The sequence below is a fragment of the Barbus barbus genome, assembly GCF_936440315.1.
Source record: "Barbus barbus genome assembly, chromosome: 14".
In the NCBI taxonomy this organism is placed as follows: domain Eukaryota; kingdom Metazoa; phylum Chordata; class Actinopteri; order Cypriniformes; family Cyprinidae; genus Barbus; species Barbus barbus.
In genome coordinates, this window is record NC_136742.1 from 24,190,121 (window position 1) to 24,211,625 (window position 21,505).

At 40.0% G+C, this 21,505-nt stretch overlaps 1 protein-coding gene across 2 annotated transcripts in view; it reads right to left on the reverse strand.

Moving 5' to 3' along the window:
• Positions 1-21,505, reverse strand: part of LOC306880002 (transcription factor HIVEP2-like) — a 78,340-nt gene that overhangs the window by 24,818 nt on the left and 32,017 nt on the right. The window contains exon 1 of one of the 2 annotated variants that reach the window (XM_079433261.1): positions 18,101-18,210. The exons of the other annotated variant lie outside the window; for it this stretch is intronic. The gene's annotated coding sequence lies outside the window, so the exon portion shown is untranslated. Of the gene's footprint in view, positions 1-18,100; positions 18,211-21,505 lie in introns of those variants that run through there. 2 annotated transcript variants of the gene reach the window in all.

The window sequence follows — 21,505 nt, forward strand, 5'->3', positions numbered from 1 at the left end:
ATTTATATAGAAAATATCTAAGAAAGATATGTATCTTTCTATATCCATTTATCTATATATCTATTTTTATCTAAAAAGAAATAGCGAACAGCAACCATTATAGCACGCCTCCAATGTCAAGAACAATTTAAATGCTTTGCAAGAATTTCATGATAATAAAAGACACATTTAACAGAACCAGCCAGATACCCCAGTGGAAAATTATGTTAGGTATTCAATGATTTAGGAGTTGTCCAGTCTTAAAAGGCGAGAAACTGATTCATTGCTCACGACTAATTTGAAACATCATGAGACGAATACCTCTAGAGGTTTTCTAGTTAAACAAAACTGCTGAAACAAAAATATTTAAGTCTCATGGTTTATTGTGATTTAGATGAGCTATAAAAGCCCTGATCACACACTGTTGATTAGGCAAAGTTCCAGAGGGAGTGCATTCTCTCCATTGCTTGTTTATCTAAAGAGTCCGCGGAACCACATGACCAAGAACGAGGCACAATGAGCATCTCCTCAATCCAGCAGGTGTAGAAGAGCTGGGCTTTCGCTCTGTAATCAGCGCATTGGGAGACAGGATTTGGGCTGCAACAAATTGGAGCCACATGCTGTTTAATGGGCATTAATCACAGAGTGCCACGGCCATCCTGCACAAGCCACGACAGTCACCCCAGAGCGAGCTAATCAGTGTCATCTTCTCCAGCCCTTCGATTCGCTGTGCAATCTGACTTCTAGGCCCAGACTGAAAGGGGGAAGTGACATTTACGTCATTGGGGGATGAGTGGACCAGTTACCATCCTTGTCACCCCTTTTACAAGCGGTGCTCTTTTCAGATCAGAGGCGGGCCACGGCGAAGGAATGCTGCCAGCATCAGCGCGAGTCCATCCGCTGCCAAGAGAATCCTCCCCTGAGATTGAAACGGGGGAAGTGTGACTTATATCGCACAAGCTGAGCACATTACATTGGGTGTGATAGTAACACAGAACCGTAACAAGCACCCTGAGAGAACGGCTCGAGGAACCCATTTGTAGAACACCCCATCCCAGCCTTCACGCTGGCCGAGGGCCGAAGAAGAACCTCTCCTCGAGGACCACGGCGAGGTCACTGGGTTCAGCTGTCTTTTGCCGCATAAGGAGAGTCCGCCCACTTGTCCTTCTGTTCTTCTCTCTTTCCTCTACTAAAGAAAAACAAGAGCAGATTCTTCATGATAGCACCGTGAGTCAAGCTCACTCTATCTGTTCCAATCTCCGAACTGTTATACAAGTCAAGAAGCTGGCGCTGAGCTGGTGTCTGAGTCAGTCTGTAAAATACATCCAGCCCCCGTCTGTCCAGTTTCCACTCATTTTCTCTCTAACATGCCTTTTCACCAATTTACTTCAGCCAAGGGGGAGGGCAGTTGTTAAAAGTACCCAGGCAGTTTGGTAGGGACTTTGACACAGCAATGGCAGCTATTTGGGCTGAAATGAGAGCTTTACGGCTGTGTAATTGATGGGCTCGGGCAGCACAACCACTGCACAGTGCCATTACCCTGTGAAAGACATGCACTCTTTTATAGAAGCCCACCATATGTAAACATACCAACTCAAGGTTGAGGAGTCCGGAGACTTGAGACAGCAATGGCTATTAACACCCAATCAGCAATGGCACCAGTTAGAATTAAACGCAAAACAACACATTTTCATTGAAAATACGTCATTCCAGATTGTTGGGTGGAGAATAATGGGAGAATAATATAGTGTAAGATTTCCTGGTACAAATTGAGGTGACGCTAGACATTTTTCTTCCTGGATATTAGGTATTGCAGGTCTTTGATAGACCTGAAGCGAGAAACCAGCTGCTTTCAGCAGCATCCTCTAACCAATAACCCACTGCTTTCGCTAGGGGTAAACAGCACTTCCTGTGCAGCATTCTCGTAACACAACTCTGATTTTCAGTCTTGATTTATGATGAAATGTCCTGAAACCTGCATTACACAACTCACAAGTGAAAATTTGTTATATAATATTTCCTTCCATACATCAGCAAGAACTCAGAGTCAATGAGGGTGTCCAGAAATATTTCAGTACAGCTTTATAGGTGAGTTTCCATGAGAATTCAGTTCTGCATCTGCAAAGCACAACTTTCTATAATTCTAGAAAGAATTTATCGCTGTCAAAACTGTTAGTCAAAAACATTTCATTAGCTGACATTACATGACATTATTATTATTTGAACGATAGATGGATGAAGGGAAGTTGCTCATCAGACTTTTCCGTAACCCCAAAGACATTTTCAATGAGCAAATCTAAGTGACACAAATATGTACTTCAGTCTAGGTCAAAGGTGACACTGAGCCCAGGAACTAATGCAAGAGTCCTACTTGCATTCATTACTCATGGTCAGACTTCTAGCAAGAGACACTTCCAAGAAAATGAACATGGCAGCTGTTAAAAGGCAGAGAAAGAGTTTTGGGCCTACTTGAATAGCACTTTAGGGAACATAAAGAGTAAATTAGACTTCCTGTTGTCTTTCTGAAAAGTGGATCTAGCATTTCTATACCACAAACACTGAGGATAGCTGTTTCCAGGGGGGTGAAGTGCCGATTCACCACTGCAGGGATAACAGTGCCGCGGTCATACCATTCTCTTGCCTTTGATATCCACTCTGCTGTGTCTGCACTGAGCTGTTTTTAAACCAACACCAGCGTCGTGGAGGCTGTACTGCTGCTGAAAGCCCTTCTTCAAGACAAAGAGTTTCCTGAAAAGAACCGATGGTGGTTAACGCATAAACGAGTCACTTACACACTGCAAAAGAAAAGCAGACAAAGCAATATGCTGACTTGACCTCGACCGTGCTCCATGTCCAAGTACACAGGAGGATTTTACCCATGATCAGAGTGCATCACCAAGCCATTAACGGAGTTGAGAAAATTTGACATTTTGCGGCTCTCCCCTTAGACCCGATAGAATAATATTATTACTGGAGAGAGAGTGCCCTGCCCTCCAACCACTCCTATAATTAAGAGTGAATACAGGCCACGGGGGACGATCCTGGGGGCCAAGAATATCAATCAGTCACCCCGCAGTGTTTCTCTGGGCTCTGCTGGCTGGCCCACATCATAGAGAACACGCGCCTGTTTGCTCTGTGGCGCCTGTCCCTTTAACGGTCACTCTGCTAGAGACAGACATGCGCGGGAGATAATAACAGACCCCTCCGAAATCCTCCTGATGCATTAATATTGAAGTGCAGGACTAAAGTGGCCCACTACAGTCAAACCTGGCAGTCAAGGCCACATAATCCAGCGGAAATAGAGAGGGAGGGACAGCGTTTTGAGCCACTTGAGTCCTAAGGACATGGTTGTATTTCCAAAAACAGGACCCTGTCTTTATGCTGTGCCTGTGGGAAGAGCTTGTAAAGTAGCTTGTGTCCCACACGCACAATAACAGAGCCAGAGTCGCACCTCGCCGTCCAGGTGCCAACTTACCCAGGAATCGCCATATTTCCATTTCCCACCAGAAAAAAAAAGAAAAAAAAAAAAAACACTGTCAAGAGTCTCGCTCTACTGACACCAACTGCAAACAATTCTTGATGCTAAGATCTTTATCAGAGTACGGCCTTTCCCACAAATTGGGTCTATCTGTGTAATGCGATTAAAGCCTTTACTTCCAGGAATCTGACGGAGAGACAAAGCGTCTTTGGTGTCTAGCTCAAGTGCTGAGGGTGGAACTGTCACAGCTGTGTGAGGAAGGAGAGGAAGCCACTGTGGCATCATAATTATGGCATCTTCAGTGAAATAACAGCATCTCCATTTCCTCTACATGGCTGCTCTTTACCCCTGGCTTTGTGCCTTTAGCTCATTGGCTGGCTAATGTAAGATCAATTTTCAGATAGTCTTAGTCTGTTTATTCCTGTAAATGGAATAAATTTGTACAGACTGTGGCCAGAAAATTATTTCAAATGCACACCTATAATTGCAATCAATTCATCCAGTCTTTTTCAGCATGCAAGAGGTGGCTAAAATAATTAATATTCAACATTTTTGACAGACCGGCTGCAACAATGTTTTGCTGCTTAACAAAAGAAAGCCTGCTTTTACCCTCAGAATAAAAAAAATAAAGCATGTAATAATTAAATAAAGTTTAAAATGAGAAATAACAGCATATTGTGAAATATGAACTCACCTTGTGAGATATAAAGTCACAGTTACAAGAAATAAAGTTGCAATTGCAAGATATAAAGTCATATTTTTTAGATATTGAGATGTAAGTCACAATTATGAGAAACAAATTACGAGACATGAAGTTATGAGACAAATTCATAATTATAAGAAATAAACTTTAGAATTATGAGAAGTGTGATAAATGTTAGATTTAATTCTGAGATTCTGCTGATGTGAAAGGAATGCATTTTATTAGATTATGAGAAAAAAGACGCAATTGTGAGAAAGTCAGATTTTGAAATATAAAGTCATAATTAGGAGAAATACAGGTGTAATTCTGGGATAAAACAAGTTATACTGAAACAGGCAGAAACAGGCTTCTAGGGATCTGACGTAAAGTGTTTTTGGTGAAAGAGAAGTGTCAGGCAACTATATTAATTCTGTCTCCTTATCTAAATCTGCCTGTCTCCACCCCTGAAAGGGCCTCAAGTGTGCACACAGTGGGGACAGATTTTTCCACCATTACTTGAGTGGCTTTGGACCTCTGAGACGCTGCTGAAATCAGAGAGAAACAAGAGATTTTACATTTACAAGTTGTTCAAGATATTAAAAGTAACCGACACTGAGATTACAATCACAGAAAGTCAGTGAATGCACAATCTTGGGTGGCATCCCAGGTTGCCACGCTGAGATCCACACAGCGACTACTACTGTTAAGGCCGCAACTGCGTCAGTGACGTTGAAGGAAGTGGTAATGTAAAGGTGCGAACTGAACTCCCACAAGACTGTAGCTACGACACCACAACAGTGCAGGCAACTGACTCACTCGCACACGTACACATCCGCCCACATGCAAGAGCAAAGCTCTATAGCTGTTTTTGAGTGAGGAGACAAAGGATGTGAGGTGAAGAATGATGGATAGTTTTTTTTGTTAAGTTTGCTCTGACTAGAGAGGCAGGCCCCAGGTTTTCCGGCCATGGAATTGGGGTCTGCCACACACACTAGGGCCCAGAACAAACACTGATTAACAGTTCCAGGCTTGGAAACTCTGGGTACCACTGGAGGACAAAGAAATGGAGGAACAGGCCAGATTTCCCCAGACCAAATACTACCCACGGAAAAGCTGGGCACTAGCACGCAAATACGCATATTTGCGCAAACAAGCGCAAAGCAGTTTCTGATGGCATTGTCGTTTTTTTTCTTTCCCTTGTTGTGAGTCTCTTTGAGAAAATATTTTTCCTAGCTGCTTGGAAAGTGGAAAATCAAGCGGCTCTCTGGCGCATGTTCATTTCCAGAGAGGTCCGTAGTGTAATCTGACCGTGAATTTCCATTTCTAAAAGACACAACTACATCACAAAGGCAGCACAGTGGGGATGGAACCGCTCATTCACAATTTCTCAGCCTCTCCCAGCACTGGGACGAAACCCCTCAATACGAAATTAAGATAATTGTTTTTCCAGTTCCATTAACATGCAGCTGAGCCTTTCCATGTGCCCGTGTTTCCCGCTCAGCTTGTTCCGTATCATGTTTGTACCGTGGCCGCATTCAGCTGAGTCACATGTAATACTGTAATCACATGTAACACATAAAACAGATAATATTTGGCTACCAGGTTAGCAGATTCCCCTGTGAACCCCACCAAATTGGAGCGAAATTCGACCGTAACAATGCAGACCTTTTTACAGACCAATCTACATTGACTGGCATGTTGAAACTACAAAATAAAAATAAACAACAACAACAATAGTCATGATATCCGTATAAACCTCTCCATGACAGGTCAAAGGCAATAAATTTGCAGTTTAATATGCGAGTCAAACTGCAGTTTAGGGAGTTAGATATTGATTCAGAACCCATTTTAACTGATTCAGTGAGTTCATTCAGTAAAAGATTCATTCAGATGAATCCATTAAGTCAAGGATTCATCAGACTTACATAGAAGTTAGTGAGTCTTTTTGAACGATTCATTAAAAGAATCAATTGTTGAATCAGACTACACATTGTAAATATATGACTCACTAAAAAGAACCAGGTCATTTGTTATTTATTTGTAGTCAAGTATATGTATATGTATGTATATGATTCTTCAAAGAGAGCCGGGTCATATGCTTGTGAATTAGACTACAGTGTTATGCTGTATGAATGTGATTCACTAAAAAGAACCGCATCACAAGAATTATTTATGTGTGATTCGCCCTACAGTTTGCATGCAGCTTGCAGCATAGAAAAAAGTGTTTTCTTTCTATAATTTTGTGGTACATGTATGTTTATCTCATCACATTCAATTCAGACTCAAGCTCAAATTCACTACTCGGGTTTCTAATTTTTTGCATGACTTTCAAGTCAACACTGAGTATGTCATTTTAAAAGCAAACTATTGTCTATCAGCACCTCTCAAAGTGAAAGCAACACCCATGCTAGACAAATCAAACGCTCCGGTCGGAACGGCCATTGCAATTTCAACAGGCAATTTCCCCTCCGATTCCATTCTTAAAAACACATCTGCCACAGACAAACAACTTGAACATTCATTTCACCTGACAGACACAAAACTCTTTTTTCAGTTTTCAGGAACGTGTAACTGTGGAAGAGAGGAAAGTTCAGTTGATGTCATAAGCTGCCTCTCAAGGGGAAAGCCCTGTCTTACAGAATCAAATCCAGACAATGAAGTTCCTGCTTCAGTCATTCTGAACTGTGAAGCAAATACAATTCAGTGCAAAGAAAGACAAAAAGATGGATGAGCACACAAAATCCCGAGATGTGAGCGTTGCGTAACACCCAGGGTGCCCTCTTTTGTGTCTCTGACAATGCAGACCTCCTCGCAGATGGAAGGGGCGAGGTGTCACTGAGGTCCACCGCCTAACTCGGTCGAGAACCTTGCGGTGAACTCTGGCAGCGTGTGTGTGTGACTTGCATAACAGATGCTGCACTGTCTCGCTGGGGCGGAGAGGTATACAAACTGCGCTGTGCGAGTCTGTGTGTGTGTGTCAGAGGGGTGGAGGGGTACACTAGCGTCACTGCTGGCCCCCATCACAAACAAGTTCTCATCATCTGGCCTCGAGCAGGAACGCACACATGAGGCCTCTTGAATGTTTAAGTGTGTACGTATGCTGTTTGTGTACATCACTTAAGGGTGTGTACGGATCCCAGGAGAGCTTGTTTGTACGTGTGTATTTACATTTATCCCCGGAGACACATCAGACTAGGGGTGAGAGAAGTAAATAAACACATAAACAAACCGCATAGGCAAATCATGGCCATTTTTATTTATATATTTTTTTACATGAAGCAAGAACGGATAAGCGATCTCGCAGCTGAGGTCTAGCTGCCCCACTAAATATATTTACATGTGCAGTTATAATCAAGCAACAGATTATATCACTCTGTCCAAGTATAAATGCATAATTGAATATTTGAAGGAATAAATTCTAAAAAGGCCCAATGTCATGTATACATCACATTATATAGATCTGTTCAAAATTTCAATATCAATACCAGTCAGACCTTAAATAAAAATAATTACATTTAAAACTTTTAAGGTGAATTAAAATTAATATTTTGTCTAAATTTATAATACAACTCATTTTAAATGCTACAAGTGAATTTAGGCATTAGTACAATACAAAAAGTATAATAATTTCAAAATTTGCTAAATATTACATAGCTATTATTACATTATTCATTTAGATTAAGAGTTAGATGACGGCAAAGATAAAAAATAGGGCTAATGAAGATGGGCAATTAAATATTTAATATCAACAAATATAGATAAATTACTATAGTTCAATTCTGTCTAGTGTTTATTTTGGGTTCACAGTTTCATTCTTAGTAAGTAGTCAGCAATATTTGCCACCCAGGAAACAAAAACTGTTAACGTCATCAAGATAAAAATAGTAACCCCAGTAAATATAGAACAGAACATTCTAATAATTTGTAATCTGTCATTTTCAAGAAATCTGTTACTGCAGCACCTGATTAAGACATTTGAGATTAATATAGAAAGAACACCCAAATACTACGCAATCGATGATGCTTTACGAAAATGATCTGAGAGCTGCTAAAGCTGCCACGTCACAACTGCACCTGATTAACACGTATTTCTGGGATAAATTTAGAACAAAACAATCAAATAATAGGTTTTAAAGGTTTTAACCCAGATTAGCCATTCGTGTACTTTCTATTGTTGAGTTGTAGTGAAATGCGACTATATCAAATCTGTTCAAGAATCTCAGATGTAGACGTCACACATTCTGAGTGTGTTAATTCGGATTTCATAGGGAAAAAAACTCCCTGATACCATTGTTACTGTATTAAATAGACTGCTGAATGAATTCCAGGCACGACCATTTATTTGCTGAATAAGCCTGATTCAGTATCCACTGCACTGTGCATATGACTTCTAGAAGGTAAGAGCCGGTACTGCTACATAAAATTTTGCATTGTTTTGCCTGTATTTTTTTACTGTGTTACGTCTGCAGGACATGATTTTCTGGTATCGTTCTTGTCCAAATATGTTCTGACAAACATAAATCCACCCATTTCAAACACTAACAAGAATGAAATAACATTCAAACTGAAGTTTGGCTTAGAAGCCTTTTGTCCGCCCTGTGTATTAATGCATCCAATCCTCTTTCATGACACATTAGAAATCTATCAACAGTTCCTTTTCGATTTTCCATCGCTAAAAACACTTAACCTGCGTTTAATTACTTTTGGATCAACAAACGCTGAGCGAATGACTGCCTGACTTGCCAGCTCATGAGGTCACAGTATATTGCACGCACAAAAACATGCACGCATGCAACTCTATACAAACATTATGTGGTGTTGCATTGCATGCTGATGACTGGAGAAGTGGGGAAAAGAAGCATACCAGTTTTTTATATCACTATTAAACGAGCCATGAAGGGGCCACCCTAAGTTGTCTCGGAAAGAGGCCCCCCAGTCAGGAATGTAGCGGCAGTGCCGCCTGGGGCATCTGTGCACTGAAGCCACCTCACTGGAGGAATTTCCAGCGTTCTTATAAAACTGATAATGGGATGTGTACGCAGCAGGAGTGGAAAATCAGAGGTGCGTTACGAGGTTTTCCACATTCCTCCCTCTCCACGGGCCAGATGCGTGCCCTGCATATGCTGGAGTCTGTGTGTGAGGATCTCTCAGTGTGTTTATGTCTACCTGCTGACGGGATATCCCCACAGGCAGTCCACTGGTGTTGTTTAACACCGACAGAGTTTCTGTGTATATGCTGCAAAACTTACAATGGATATGGAATGCCATAAGGCGTTTTATGCAAACATGTAGACCGAATTAAGTGTAGACATTTTAAAGAATAGAAAAAGAAATTACGCACACTACCATTCAAGATTTTTGAAAACAAGTTTTTAAAAGTCTATTTATGCTCACTGAGGCTGGATTTATTTGATTAAAATTACAGTAAAAAATAGCAAAATTGTGATTGCAATTTAAAGCAGCTGTTTTCTATATAAATCTATTTAATAATGCCATGGCGAAGCTGAATTTTCAGCAGCCATTAGACTAGTTTTTTGCATCACACAAACCTTCAGAAATCATTGTAATATGCTGATTTGATGCTCACATAACTGATTATTATATTTTTTTTATAATTATAATGTTCAAAATGTTGATGCTCAGAATATTTATGGAAATATTGGAAACAGAAATTTTTTCATGACTGATTGATGAATAGAATGCTGTAAAGCATTATTTAATTTAATGCATCCTTGCTAAACTGCAGTATTCATTTCTTTGAGAAAAAAAAAAGTACAGAGATTTGAATAGTATATCAAACTTATGGCAGCTGAGGTTTCATTCTTTAAGGCCACATCCTGACTAATGCAACCAATCACTGACTCCACCAAACTGCAATATTCATACAATCCAATAGTAGAGCCAAAAACTGATACCCCTTTTCTCTAAGGACGCCCATTTTTATTTCCAACCTGGACAGCTTCGGCCGTCTCCATGGGTGATAAATGTAGACAGAACCAAATAAAGATCTAGTTTCTCCCACTGCTGAACGGCTTCCTGCTCAGCTTTTGTTTGGTGTGACTGTACACAGATGGACGAGTGGCAGTCTCCTCTCCTCAGTATCACAGAAAGATCTCCCTTAACTGGCAATGAGAAATGAACAACATGAACCACTCTCAGCACAGTAGGCATATGGGGATTGACCTTCTCCATTACAGACATTTACAGCAATTTTACAGTGTTTCATTGACACTCCTTTTCCTGGGATAACAATTTGCAGTAATAATAACTAATGCAGTAGCTGGTGGCTAGATATGGTTTAAATTAATATGTTAATTTTTTTTATTGTTCAGCTACATCACAAACATCATGATACTGTTCTGTACAGTGGGTGATTCAGATTAAGCATGTTATCCATAACCTACATAATAATAATAATAAAAAGTTAATTTATTTATTTATTATATTTATATTATTTTATTTCATTTAACACCACCTTTCAAAAGTTTAGGGGCAGTACATGTTTTATTATTATATTATGAAATAATTGAATAATAGTTAATTTAGCAAAAGACTGCTCAAATTGATCTAGAAGAGAGTAATTGCAGCTGAAAACTCATTGTCATCACAGGAATAAATTACATACAATTGTTTAATAGAAAACAGTTATTTTACATTCTAATAATATTTCACAATATTACTGTATTTTTAATCAAATAAATGCAGCCTTGGTGAGCATAAGAGACTTATATGTATACACAAACAAAAAACATTACAAATTTTACAAACCCCTTTTGAATGGTAGTATACCTGAGAAGCAATGTTTACTTCATTGAGAAGTATTTACAGTAAATATAATAATAATATTCAAAGAAAATCATGACATTTTAGTGGTATCAACTACTGAAATTCTGTTATCAAAACAATCCTAGTTGATGCTAAAAACTGATTCAAGAAGTCAATATCTCCATATTCAGGGATTAAACATTGATGCTTACCAAGGGCAGAGGTCAAAAGACAGTGATGTTCGACCATAAACAGTCATGCTATAATGTTCATAGATAAGTGTCATGCCCACAGGCTCAGCAGTATGTGGTCAGATCTGTCGCACTGTAATGAGGGCTGCTATGCTAGCGGCAGTTTTTCTATTTCGTTCCCTCTGTCCTTCCACTTATTTATACACTCCTGTCTCTCCATCTCCACACACATAAAATGTACCCCACGGCAGCATTAACAAACTCCTGTGGTTTTTAAATAGAGCAGCACAATCTCAGTCACAGCATCCCACGGCTGCTGCCTCTCCATCTGCCTGCAGATTTTTTCCCGTTTCCTTCCATTTCTTTTCTGTCTATTCTTCCCTCTGACTCAACTCATGGCTCGTTCCATTCACAGGCTAAAAATACAAGTGAGGCCCTCACCTTGCCTCGGTGTCAGAGCGTCAGGAGGATGAATAAACGTCAGCTGCTCTCTTCTCTTTAGTGGTTGAAGATTCAGGTGGGTTTCATTACAGTAACCTCTCTCTTTCTCCATTAATCTGGTTCTTTCCTGTTCTGAAACCTCTGCATGATTCCCTTATGAAATGCCACACACTGTCTCCCTCTTGTATCTCTATGTCTGACAGATAAAGAAAGATGATGCATTACCAGCAGCCTCCTCTAACATCATTCCTATATCATTTTTAATGTTTAAAATCTGTGTTGCAGAACTAAAAAGGTATGATGAAGTGATTAGCATGCAAACTCATGCTCCAGACATGTTAAACTGTGGTGCTCATGTGGGAAATGAAGGTTTGAATCTGGTCTATGCCCAGGTTGCCCAGAATGATGCTGGTCCAGGCTGGTTTATGCTGGTCCAGCTCGTTAATCTAGTCAAGAAGCCTCACTGAAAACTAAAATAAAAACAAATAAATTGTATTAAATAAAAATTTTAATTAAAAAATATAAAAAATTTTTTTAATGAAATTAAAGTTTAAAAAAGTTAGCTGAGTTAGCCATTTAGTTTAATAAGAACTAAAATTATTAAAACTAAAAATTAAATTAAAATGACAAAAAAAATACTTTGAAAAATATTTAATTTATTAAAACTAAAAATGAAATTAAAAATGAATAAAAATTAAACAGACCATTTTAAAATAATATTTTGTTTAAGTACTAAAATTATTAAAATGAAAAATGAAATTAAAATTAATAAATATGAAGTAGACATTTAAAAAAAAAAATAAGTACTAAAATTATTAAAACTAAAATAGACATATTTAAATAATATTATTAAACTAACTAAAATAACAAAATGACTCAATCTTTAACTAAAATTAAAATAAAATGAAAAATACAAAAATAAAAACTAATACAATACAGAAGATACTATAGTAATGATACTAAAATAACACTATAGTTAGAATAAAAGCAACTAAAATACAACGTATGCTTGTGACCAGCCTCATTCTCTACAAAATCCCTCCAAAAAAGGTTTTGCTGAAAAAAGGGATTTGTTTAAACGATTGCCTATAAACTCTTGCGTCCAGCATGGAGTGACTCATATGCTGGATTATATGTTTTATAGGGTACAGTCCACCAGCCTGGTGTGTAAAGCCAGATTTTTTTCTACATTAATAATGGAGGCCACAGACTCTCTGAGTGCAGAGGGAGTCTGGGTGAGAAAAAGAGAAGGGAAAAAACTCTGATCTGACTGACAGGGCTGTTTGGAAAAAGAAGAGATAAAAAAAGACCTTTAAAAAAAAAAACATTAAAAAAAAAGCATCTGACATTCAACTTTAAACTTTTACCTTTAAACCATACCGTAAAGGTGAGTTCAGACAGGGTTGTCGGATAAATTTATGCCTGCGTAATAAAAGTCTGTAAATATATGCTATTAAACGTCAAATCTGTACCTAGGATAGATCTGAACCGTAAATTGCTTTTATGTGAATCTCGATCGTAGCAAACTGATTTTCCAGCGTGAAAGCTGCCAGGAATGTGGTTGATTCAGGCCAGTGGAGACAGGTGGTCTCACCTGTAATTCCATGGAATAAACCCACCATTTTCCTGGCTGTCTCAGCTCTCCATTTCTCGAATCCGAGCACCGCGAGAAGCCTCACCTAAGCAAAGGTAAAGTGTCTTTGTGCGTCATCCATCTCGCTGTTGTCTTTCATCCTTTCAGGCTGAGAATGTCATGAGTCTCGCGCTCTCTTTCTCTCCATATGATGTCTTAGCTGACCCCAGGCCTGGGCTAATGTCAGTGGGCCATCTGTGATAGGAACCCTGGGGCCCAAGTGGCAGAGGGCCACATGCCTGCCTGCCCACTTCCTGAGTTCAGCCCACACACTGGGCCTGGCCAATGCAATGCCGGCACACACACTTGTACAGTATGATGAACACAAACACATACAGACACAAAAAAATGCTGCCGGCGATGCACAGTACACACTCAAACACTGAAATCTACATTCACATGCTATAAGTCGAGAGGTCAGCATTACTGAACTTCCTGCCCACTCTGTGCTGCTTTACTCGCATTCAAGACGTAAACAGCATGAATAACAACTGTAAGTCAGGAGATCATGTTAATGTTAAAAACAAATCATGATTTTGAATCTCAAAATTGGATCCCGTCTATTCCACCTTCTTTCTCACTGAAGTGTGAGTCACAGAGTGCTTGCCCATTTGGCTTAAGTTGGTTATCCAGGTCTCACTGTTTGCTACAGATCTGGCATTGGCCAGGACCGAACAGAAGGTATGGAGAGCTTAGCCCAGTCGGAGATCAGGCCACAGAGGCAGAGAGGGGACGCAGTCAGGGTCTGTCCAACCTCCATCCATACACCTCCACACTCTTCTGGCACTCGGATCAGTGACATTTGCGTCACAAGGCACAGCTAGAGTAGGTTTGAATGAAAGCCTCAGCATTCATTATGAAAACCTGGCCATGCTGTTTTCAACCAGACCCTGCTGCAATCGCCCTTTTAGTTGCTCCTCTATGGTTTCTAATGGCAGCAGCTGTACATTTCAGCAAATGTTTCTTCTGGCTTTAATTACTGAAAGTTTGGGTCAAATTAAAAAGATTGTAAAGAATGTATTAAAAAAATAAAATGAATGAATGAATGAATGAATAAATAAATAAATTATTTGGGCCATCTGTCTTTTAGCTGTACAAAAATATAAATATATACAATTATATAATACAATATTATATATTTGTACATTTAAAATATTATTTAATATTTTCATATTATATTAATACAGCTACTGTACAAAATTTATATATTAAAATATTTAATTTGAAGATATTTTGTATGTTCTCACTGTAATATACTAAAGGAAATAACATTAAAATGTGGAAATAATACAACATAAATAATAAAAAAAAATAACCAAATGACAGTGATTTCTTGCACTGATTTGAATCAGTTTTAGTGTTTTAAAAGGGCTTTTCTGCTTTTCAGTTACTATATAATATAAAATAATATAATATTTCATTAGCTCTCACCTAAAGTTTTTTGGTTAACCAAATGGAAGTGATTGAATAGTGAGCAGGAAGCAGACATAAATTAGGCAGACCATCTAAACGTCAGCATAATTAATTCATAGAATAGCCACATTAACTCACACAAAGGTCAGAGAAGTTAATAGGGGCAAAATGCCAGTCGTGTCACCATGGACACGCTGCCTCTCTCCTGAGCATCTCTCTCTAATGCTGCACAGGGAGCAGCCTTGACTTTTAACCCGCACTGATGGTCACTACAGAATCATTCAAGAGTGTAGATGCCGAACCCGTTGTCAGGAGCCAACAAAAAGAAGATATTTCATCGGTATCTGTCAACACATGACAAAAAGAGACTTCTGTGTCAGCACAGAGGAGCTTGGGAAAAAAGCAAATCATGCGGGAGGAGCGTGCATGGATGTGATGATTGTCTCTCTCCTCTTCAACAGAAGGAGGAGCGCGGTGGCACAAGGTCACAGAGGAACGTTCAGGTGTACAGGTGGCCTCCTCCTGCCATCTGTACTCTGTGGTTCTCTATTCATTTCAGATTTTTTTGTCTCCAAATGGAGCTGCCTTCAGCTTAGCCATTGAATGGTGGAATTTATCATCAAAACACTATTTTCTGTACTTCTAAGAAATCAGGTCCTTAACTGTAAATGGCTGATTCTAATCAGCATGCGAAAATACATAAACATAACATCCACTTCTGTCTGGAAAGGGAATGAAAATGTGTCATGATTAAAGCTTGAAAAGAGGAAGTGTACAAAGACAGCAAATGCAGGAACACTGTGTAGGACACACAAAACAAGACAAGGTTAGATGCCGAATGAAGTGCCAGTCCGTTGTGCTCTTCGAAGGCTGAAAGAATCTTGATAGTTGGACAAATACTTATCTAGCATTTTTGTGGTTTTAAAGAAATAGTTCACTTTCTCTCTTTTTTTTTCCTTCAGTGAAATACAAACAAAGGACTTTGATTAATGTACTGGTCGCTCTTTTCATCGCAGTTACAATTAATTGGGACAGGAGGTTTTAAGATCCAGAAATAAAACGTACACTATAAGCACCAAGTATAAAAGTGGCTATATAATTTCTGCACTATATTCCGGGACTTAAACTGAAGCATTTGAAAAACATAATTTAAGCCATTATCTTCCCTAACTCGCCTTGGGCCATTATTGTGATAAGCAGTCATCTATAATTTGTAAATGATCAGTTTTTTTTACCTTTAACTAAAACTATTAATGGAAATAAAGCTGAAACATAAATATTAAATGAAAAACTGAAAAAGGAAATAATGAATAACTAACTGAAATAAGTTTAAGCTGTGCAAAAATTAATTCAAATTAGCTGTACTAATTTAAAATACTACAATTACTAAAACTGAAATAAGAAACAAATTAAAGCTAAATATAAATATAAAAATATATAAAAATATCAAAAGCTCACAAAATTACAAGAAAACAACCAAAAATAAAATGAAAACTAAAAATTTTAAAATAGAATCATTCAAAATATTAGTAAATACTATAACAGTATATAATAAAATAACGCTATGAATCAACGGATCTGGTTCACAAAAACTGAATGTTCACAGATCAGTTTAACTCAGTAACTCAATGACCCAATTGGAGCAAGTTCAGTGGATTAAGTAAATTTAAAATTATCAGGTAACAGCTGAAATTATGGTATCTTTCTCAAACAAATTTAACATAAGTTTTCAGAAGACTTTGCTGCTGAGTCATATGGACTTCTATGATCCATTGAAGCTTGAAATCTTTAGTCCAATTTAATTAAATTACATAGACAAAAGCAAATCATTAAAAATGTCTCCCTTTGTGTTGCACAAGAAAACCAAAGTCCTACAAGTTTGGAATGGCATGAGGGTGAGTAAAGAGGTGAACAAATCCTTTGAATTCCTGTCAAATTAAACAGTAAATTGAGGAAAAAACAGGAGATCCCTTCCAAGGACTTCTGGGAGCATAGATCTATATGTGTCACACATACACACAAATCCAGAAAAACAGGACTTTGGGCTAATCAAATAATGGCAAGCAGAAAACAAGCGGTAAAGAATGCAGTGCCCAAACCTGGACACAATTACTTCCTGTCCCACCGCCAAGACAGAGCAATTGATGAAGCGGGGTCTGTATCTGGTTGTTGTGCATGAGGGTCTGTTGTAATCCCATGAGTGCAGCGGTGGCAGGCTAACATCGCATTACTCTCATGCTCACGGGCAGATAGAGCTCCCGCTTCGATCAGTAATTGCTTTCTATCACACCGACAGGTCAAAAGGATCCGTGGTGGTAGGCTTCCCTCCACTGACCCACTTTGATGTTCAGAGCCCAAGGGGAAAAAAATAGCATAAACTCCAAACAAATAATGAAACGTTTACCAGTCCGTACACACGAAACACTTGATAATCCTTAAGGCATTTCCCGAAACCTGTCCCAGAGAAACCTCTCCGAACTACAGTACAGCAGATGAATCCGGAACGTGAAGTATTTGTGAATGGAAAATGCTTTAGCACACTTAGCAGGGAGGATCATTCCACTGGTATCAGGCAGACGTATTACAATTCTTTCACTCTACACAAGCAGACATACAACAAGAAGAGGAGGATGGAAGAAAACGAGGAGGATATGCTCTCCTGACCTGCATCTCAAGGTCGCTGTAAAGGTTTCTGAATGGAACTTGGTCGGTACATTCATATAAATCTAAGGTTCATGCAAAAGAAATCTATCTATATCTTTAGACTGGTGACATTTAAATAGGAATGGGATAGCTACATGCGCCAATGACATTCGCCTGGTGTTTCCCTGCGTTATCACCAGAGCTATCCCTCACGTAATGAATTATGCCATGCTGATAAGGCAGACAGCTGTATGGGATGGGATGGGGGGGGGGGGATGGGGGGGGGGGGGGGGGGGGGGGGGGGGGTTTGCATATCCGGAGATAGATGAGACGCATTGTGCAAACAAGCATTTTTTTTATAATTCCCAGTTCAATTGATGGATGACGTGAGGCATGTGAAGCCGGGGGGAATTTGGTGGGGGTATGTGAGGGGTGTCCCGCAAGCGAGAAGGGATCTGACATCCCTGTGCGCACAGACGCTGAGGATGCATGAGTATCAATGGAAGTCTAACAGCAACATACCATCAAGCCAGTAACAAGTGTACTATCAGAATGCAGGAAAGAACGGAATAAGAAAGGGTCATGCAAAGCAAAAAGATTCCTAACAAAAGCAAGGCTATATCGCTGTGGTAATGTTACGGCAGCATGCGAGCTATACAGAGAAATCAAGCAAGCGGAGACTCTGTCACTGACAGCTTGCTGCAGCCCATGGAAAACAGCTAAAACACGCTCCTCTGCTCCCATGCCTGTTCTCGCGGTCGCATCAGCCCCCCGTCAGTTTACAAACACAGACAGGGATATCACCTCTCTGATCAACACTAGACACACTGGTAGAGACAACTCGAGAAAGAGGAAAAATTGGATTTGTCAACCAACCTGGCTTCTCAAGGTCCTCGGTCATCCACAACATTCCGCCGATCTCAAATTCCCCTTGTCCATTCTAGGAGGTCAGGAATAAAACGCCAGCAAGCCCCAGCCGAAACTCCCATCAATCAGAAGGCTCTCGCTGATAGAGCGTATACTAGGAGACCTACTGATGTAAGCTAGTCACCAGAGAAAATACCCAGTCGTGACGCATATCCAGGAACAAAAATAGCAATGGGGCCCCTAGAGGGATTATACAACAGACTACGCTGAGAGGTACTTTCGCAGTGCCTGCTCTTCTGGGCTGTTTTGGTGCCTTTTAAATCTCTAGAGCTGCGAACACAAATACTGCAGATGGGTCAAAGAACTTCACAAAAATCACAGGCAGCCTTTTGAAGGAGCATTTGTGTGTGAAACAATGCTCGAGTCTTATCGGACAGTGCTTTATTTGCAGTCTGGCCTCGTTGCCTTTGACCCTGGGATTGTCCACAAAGTGCGGTGTATAGCAACATGGTATCACCATTCACCCCTCCTTCCGCCACCTCCCGCAGGGCTAAAAATAGCTCACCGGGCTAATTCTTACAAAATCCCTTTATAGATGCGCTTTCACCGATCATTCTCGGCCAGGCCCAGACACTGATACGATTAATGTTTAGATCACGCCATGAAATTGTGTGTCTGTGTGAGCATGCGTGCATTTAGCGAGGGTTATTTCACTGTAACGGAACAAATGGTGACATTGGACAGGTGTACACTGCGACAATCCCAATAATAAAAGATTTTACTGGGGAACCAGGCTGCTGAGCGGAGACTTCCGGCCACCCCCTTCAGCGCAGAGAAGATTAATTCTAACTTATGCTAATATATTTACCGCCGCCACACTGTGTCATGAGTGACAGCAATGCAGCCCTTCTGAGGGTCACCTGAATGAGCTGTCGGATCAAGAGTTATGGCCACATCGGCCCACAGCTGCGGCACCATTCCAGGGAGCATTTACTCAACCTGCGGGATGACATCAAGCTGTCAGGAGTCACCGTGATAACGACCATCCCGGCTATCCCAAAGATGAATCAGTTAATCACATCTCCGAGCTAAACATATACAGCTATTCGGCAGACTTTTGCCCTTACTACAGAATCCAATTTACACAGCTAAACATATTTGACCAGGTCTGACCTCTGGAGAGCGACTCGGTGACTAACAGAGAATCTGGCCAACAGGGAGCTAGGTTCCCCTGTAACATCGCCCACTCAGATACACAGAGAATAAAAACACTATAAGGACCTAAACCGGTTCCCTGGGGGTTCTCACTCACAATCTGAACAAGTCTCTCTGTAAACAATTCTGCTGGTTTAGCTACCGAAAGATCTCCAATAGGGCACCATATTAAAATGTGTTGGATTGTTTTTTATAGGGTATTATTTGCTCTGCTAATTAAACTAGATGGATCATTCTTTAATTGGAGTAGCAAACGAGATGTATACATTTGGACTTGTTATTTAAAAATCTGCTTTATAGATCCCGGCGCGAGAACATTTCCACCCCAACCCCCCTTAGCTTCCTGATACCTCTAAACTTTCCTATCATAATAAAGATAGAAAAATGTCAACAAAAAAACTAAAAATATACTATTTCCCACCACAAATGAAGAACGACCCCACATTGCAAAAGCTTGATATGGAAATATATGGAAGATATGGAAAGGGATTTCCAGATATTGTTTTCTGTAAGATCAGGTGGTATTTACCATAGGCGATCATCTGGATACCATCTGCTAACTGTAAAGAAATAAAGAGCAGGCTTCATCTATCTTCCACTGTTTTGTTGTACAAATTAATCATTTATCCATTACCTGTGGCCATATGCATGCAAGCATACAAATGTATACAAATTCCTGCTAAATGCAGTAACACATAATAGTGCATTTCCTACTAAACCTTTCCATCAACCAAGATGGTGCAGCTGATGGCAGCTATTGTGCGTTAATTTCCAGTGTTTGTATTGTTTTTGTTTGTTTTTCCTGTTTTTTGTTTTTTGTTTTTTAAATAAGATCAGTTTTACCAGGGATGACCTGCTGAACATTCGGCAGAACACACCACAAAATCGTTTACCGGATCTTGATTTTTCAGACGTTTTGCTGGACATTGTAGTTGGCGGAGCCGTAACTCTGGTCAAACGCTACAGGAGGCGCAGGCAGGGGAAGCGAGCCGGAGCGCTCGTGAAGCTTCGCCAGCGCGGATTTTGAACGCCGTTGCCTAGCATCCATCTGGCGAATCTCCACTCTCTACCAAACAAAATGGACAAACTCCTTCTGCTCTCCTGGACAAACAAGGATTTTTCTAACTCTGCTGCTCTGTGTTTCACGGAAACCTGGCTAAATGGCGACATACCGGACAGCGTGATTCATCTGCCTAACTTCATGCTGATCAGAGCAGATCGAAGACACGGAATCAACAGGGAAATCGCGCAGCGGCGGGACGTGCTTTTACATCAGTGAGAGGTGGTGTACAGATGTAACTATGTTAAAGAAGATGTGCTGTTCTGATCTAGAAACGCTCTTCATTAACTGCATGCCATTCTATTCTCGTGAGTGTCTACATTCCACCGCAAGCGCACGTGAGCACAGCTTTACAGAAACTTGCTGATCTGATCACAGACACAGAACAACAACACCCAGATTCTGTTTTAATCATTCTCGGGGACTTTAATAAAGCAAATCTCTCCCGTGAACAGCCAAAATACAGACAGCACATCACATGTCCCACCAGAGACAGTAATATATTGGATCACTGTTACACAACAATAAAGGACGCATATCACTCGGTTCCACGAGCAGCTTTAGGACTCTCTGATCACTGTTTGGTTCATCTTATTCCGACCTACAGGCAGAAACTTAAATCTGCAAAGCCTGTATTAAGATTTGTTAAAAGATGGACTAATGAAACAGAGCGTGATTTACAAGCCTGTTTCTCTCTCACTGATTGGTCTGATTTTGAAGCCACTGCCATCGATCTGGACGAGCTCACAGAGACTGTAACATCATATATCAGTTTCTGTGAGGATATGTGCATTCCTAACAGGACTCATCTAATCTACAACAATGGCAAACCATGGTTCAATGCAAAACTCAGACAGCTCCGTCAGGCCAAAGAAGATGCTTACAGAAAGGGGGATAAAGTCTTGTACAAACAGGCCAAATACACACTGGAAAAGGAGATCAGCGTGGCAAAGAGGAATAATTCTGACAACCTAAGGAAAATATTCTCTTCCAGTGATCCTGCTTCAGTGTGGAAAGGAATGAAGGATATCACCAGTTACAAGTCACCATCCCCCAGCACTGTGGAGAATCAACACCTGGTAGACGACTTGAACGAGTTTTATTGTCGTTTTGAAAAATCACCCCACACCTGCCCTGAA